We start from the raw sequence: 4,764 nt of genomic DNA, 5'->3' as shown, positions 1-4,764 counted from the left end.
TGAAACAAAAATTAAAGCAGTGTGCCGCTGGAAGCAGAGTGAGGTTGAGGTCATTGTGTAAATATACCTTAAGAAGCGTAAATGATATAGGTATATCTAGGACGAAAGGAATGTGTCTCTCTTGAAGAGATGAGCGCTTAGCAGTTGATAATGGAAAAAATAATAATGGAGAAATTTTTTATTTAGGAAATTAATCTATGATTTATAAGAAGCTTTGTAAAGACAATCTTTAAATCTTGAATGGTTGTTGCTATACTGCTCTGGAAAAAATGGTATATATTTTGGTATTATGTGTTGGTAAGTCAGAAACTTCTAGAGTAAAACAGACTTCCTTATTTGCTGTCTGTTTATATGGTTTTTTGCATATGTTAAATATAAATATTAGGAAAATAATAGCACATATAGAAAAATTCTTATAGCCAATCAACCTAAATGCCCATCAGTGATAGTCTGGATAAAGAAAATGTGATATATATATATACACCATAGAATACTGTTCAGCCGTAAAAAAGGACAAGATCATATTCTTTGCAGGAACATGGATGTATCTGAAGGGCATTATCCTTAACAACCTAACACAGGAAGAGAAAACCAAATACCACATGTTCTCACTTACAAGTGGGACTTAAATTATAGCACATGGACACGTAGAGGGGAACAACACATACTGGGGCTTATTGGAAGTTGGAGGTGGGGAGGAGGGAGAGGATCAGGAGAACTTACTAATGAGTACTAGGCTTAATACCTAGATGATATAATAATCTGTGTAACAAACCCCTATGACACACATTTACCTGTGTAACAGACCTGCACATGTACCCCTGAACTTAGAACGTGTTCTAAAAAAAAGAGAAAAATTCCAATAACATTTAATTTTACTGTTTTACCTATATTAGTATATCAAGAGGTTCCAGATCAAATATATAACTAAAGCTGAAAAAATATGTATAATTTGTCACGTCTAGAAAGTTTCTTTAGCTCTATTATAGGAAGGACTAAGCTTTTCTTGGGAAAATTTTTATTTTGAGAGAGATTAATGCTGCTTGACCCACAGAGAGATGTAAAGATAATCTTGAGGTTATCATAATGTAAATCACTCAGACTATCTAGACCATTTTCTTCTATTCATTCCCTGCAATTCAAGCAAGGAGCAAGGACTACCACTTTGGGAGGGGCATTTCCCCTCGGGACAGGCCTGGAGCCTTTGCAAAAAGTGACCTGAGATCCTTGTAGCCATCCTCAGAGTCAGATAGGTGCATACTATCAATGACTTTGAAGGCCACTATAAATACTTCTGAGGTTTCATGAGTATTCCAGAGAGACTGGAGTAGGAGTCAGAAGTGTCATGGGGGATAAAAATTCTGAGCCAGTAAAAACAGTTTATTTTGTTTTACTTCTCTAGGTAGACGCCGCCTAGGAAGACAACAATTAGAAACCTAAATTATTTTCAAAATTTATATTTATTTGGAGCTAATTTATAGCACATATTTGAAAACTAGTTATATTATTTTAAAGCTATCTTTTGACACTGGCAAAATAAAAATACTTTGATCAACCATTCTTTCCAAAAGACTTGGTTCCAGAGACTTGTGCTGAACCACAAATATTTGCTGCTGTGTCTCAATATATAATAAGTATTTTGAGCTTATAGAGGAGAAAAAGTAATATATTTTTCTCACCCATATACAAGAAAGATTAACAAGAAAAAAGCATGACATATTTATTTAATGTAAGTTTTACATGAAATGAAATGAAAGTTTTACATTTCAGAAATGAAGATCCAAAGACTCAGGATAAAATGTTTATTTTCATGGCTTAGGTTTGATGAAGAATTTTATTTTCATTTTACAAATGTTTTTAAAATGTATTTTCTCATTAAGCTTTGTTTTGCTGGGTCTCAAATTCTGTGACAAATATTTGGTCAAGTTGTTTTCATTAAAAATCACTGATTAAAAAAAAAAAACTAATAAAACCGCCACATGCAAAAACAGAAAACAAAAAAACAAACAAAAAAGGCCCACAAAATATTCTCCTTTTCTTTTAAAGGTTTTATGATGCATTATTATCATTAGCCAGTCTTTAACTATTAAATTTAAATGGCCAGTTGGAACAGTGTTGAGCTTGTTCTTCCATAACTGATTAAGACTGGGATGGCAGGAATTAGGGATACTATTCATTTAGCCTTCTAAGCTTTCTTGGGGGACTTGGTGACCTTACCAGCTCCCAGCAGCCTTCTTGTCCACTGCTTTGATGACACCCACAGCATTACCAGTAGAAAAAGGACCCAGAGGAGGATAGTCAGAGGAGCACTCAAAATACATGGCTTGCCAGGAACCACATCAACAAATGGCAGCATCACCAGAGTTCAAGAATTTAGGACTATTTTCCAGCTTCTTACCAGAATGGCAATCAATCTTTTCCTTCAGCTCAGTAAACTTGCAAGCAATGTGAGCTGTGTGACAACCCAATACAAGGGCACTGCCAGCAGGGATTTGGCATAGATGGTTCAGGACAATCAACTGAGCAGTGAAGCCAGGTGCTTCCATTGGTGGATCATTTTTGCTGTTACCAACAACAACATTGCCGCAACGGACATCTTTGACAGACACATTCTTGACATTGAAGGCACACTGTCCCCAGGAACAGCTTCACTCAAAGCTTCATGGTGTATTTCAACAGACTTTATTTCAGTTGTTACATTGACTAGCACAAAGGTGGCACCATGCTGTATTTGAGAACACCAGTCTCCACTCAGCCCAAAGAAACATTACCAATACCGCCGATTTTGTAGACATCCTGGAAGGGCAGATGCAACTTATCGGTTGTGGTTCCACTGGCATTGCCATCTTTGCAGGTGAATTTTCACCCAGTGAACCCAGGCATGTGAACACTTGGCTCCAGCATTTTGTCTCCATTCCAACCAGAAATTGGCACAAATGCTACTACAGCAGATTTGTAGCCAATACTGTAAGTGCTGACTTCCTTAGCAATTTCCTTATATTTCTTCTGGCTGTAGAGTGGCTCAGTGGAATCCATTTCACTAACACCAACAATTAGTTCTTTCACACTCAGTGTGGAAGCCAGAAGGGCATGCTCATAGTTCTGCCCATTCTTAGAGATGCCAGCTTCAAATTCATTTACTGTGACATATATGAGAGCAGCAACAATCAGAACAGCACAGCCAGCCTGAGAAGTGCCTGTAATCATATTTTTAATAAAGTCTTTATGTCCTGGGGCATCGATGATAGTGGTATCTGATGGTCTCAGATTTCCAGGGGGGAATATCAGTGATGACATTACACTCAGGCTCAGCTTTCAGTTTATCCATGACCCAGGAATCCTCGAAGGAGCCCTTTCCCATCTCAGCAGCCTCCTTCTCAAAGTTTTCAGTGGTTCTTTTGTCAATGCCACTACATTTATAGATCAGATGGCTGGTAGTGGCATACTGGCCTGAACCTGGTGTCCAATTACAACAATTTTTTTTTTTTTTTTGAAAGAAAGAAAGAAAAAGAATAAAGAAGAGGAGGAAAAAGGAAGAGAAAGAGAGAGAGAGAATGGGAGTATTCTTGCCCAGGCTAGAATGCAGTTTAGTAATGGGTATTGAAAACCTCTTTTATACCAATAATTATACTTGATGTAAACAGGAAGGAATAAGGGAAGAAAATAACAAACGAGCAGCCAACCAATATTTCATTTAAACCTATGAAATGCTGTGCGATTACTGAGGAGTGATTTACTTCCAATTATGTAGTCACTTGTGGAATAGGTGTGAGGTGGTAATGTATGTTTTATGTATTTGAAGTGGAGAGTTCTATAAATGTTTATTAAGTTTACTTGTTCTGGGTCTGAGTTCAAGTCCTGGATGTCCTTGTTAATTTTCTGTCTCGTTGATCTATAAAATCGTTAGCTCTTCGTGTTACATTGATCCTTTTGCCATTATGTAATGTCCTTCTTTGCCTCTTTTGTTCTTTGTTACTTTAAAGTCTACTTTATCAGAGGCGAGAATTGCATCTCCTGCTTTTTATTTGTTTATTTTTACTCTCTGATTGGTTGATAAATCTTCCTCCTTCTCTTTGTTTTGAGTCTTTGTGTATCGTTGCATGTGAGATGGGTCTGGATGCAGCATAGCAATGGGTTTTGGCTTTTTATCCAATTAGAATATATATAACTTTAATACTAACATTTGATGCTAGCTGGCTGTTTTGCCCATTAGTTAGTGTAAATTTTTCGTTGTGTTAATGTTCTTTTCTTTTTGATATATTTTTGGAAAGGCTGATATTGGTTGTTCCTTTATATGTATAGTGCATCTTTTAGAAGCTCTTGTAAAGCAGGCCTGGTGGTGGTGAAGTCTCTAAGTACTTGTTTGTTCGCAAAGGATTTAATTTTTCCTTCGATTATAAAGCTTAGTTTGGCTGGATAGGAAATTCTGGGTTGAAAGTTCTTTTCTTTAAGGATGTTAAATATTGGTCCCCACTCTTTTCTGGCTTGTAGGGTTTCTGCTGAGAGATCTGCTGTAAGTCTGATAGGTTTCCCTTTATGGGTAACCTGACCTTTCTCTCTGGCTGCCCTTAGTATTTTCTCTTTCATTTCAACCCTAATAAATCTGGCGATTATGTGCCTTGGGGTTGGTCTTCTTGAAGAATATCTTTGTGGTGTTCTCTGTATTACCTGGAGTTGAATATTACCCTGCCTTGCCAGGTTGGGAAAATTTTCCTGAATGATATCCTGAAGAGTATTTTCCAACTTGGATTCATTCTCTTCATC

General features: G+C 36.9%; 1 pseudogene; it reads right to left on the bottom strand.

Moving 5' to 3' along the window:
• Positions 1-2,173: 2,173 nt before the first annotated feature.
• Positions 2,174-3,448, bottom strand: LOC105721937 (elongation factor 1-alpha 1-like; annotated as a pseudogene).
• Positions 3,449-4,764: the final 1,316 nt, after the last annotated feature.

This window comes from Aotus nancymaae, unplaced genomic scaffold, assembly GCF_030222135.1.
Source record: "Aotus nancymaae isolate 86718 unplaced genomic scaffold, 86718_ANA_hifiasm-v0.15.2.pri h1tg000039l, whole genome shotgun sequence".
Classification (NCBI taxonomy): domain Eukaryota; kingdom Metazoa; phylum Chordata; class Mammalia; order Primates; family Aotidae; genus Aotus; species Aotus nancymaae.
The sequence above is the reverse complement of the archived record's forward strand: the minus strand, read 5'-3'. Positions and strand labels throughout refer to the sequence as shown.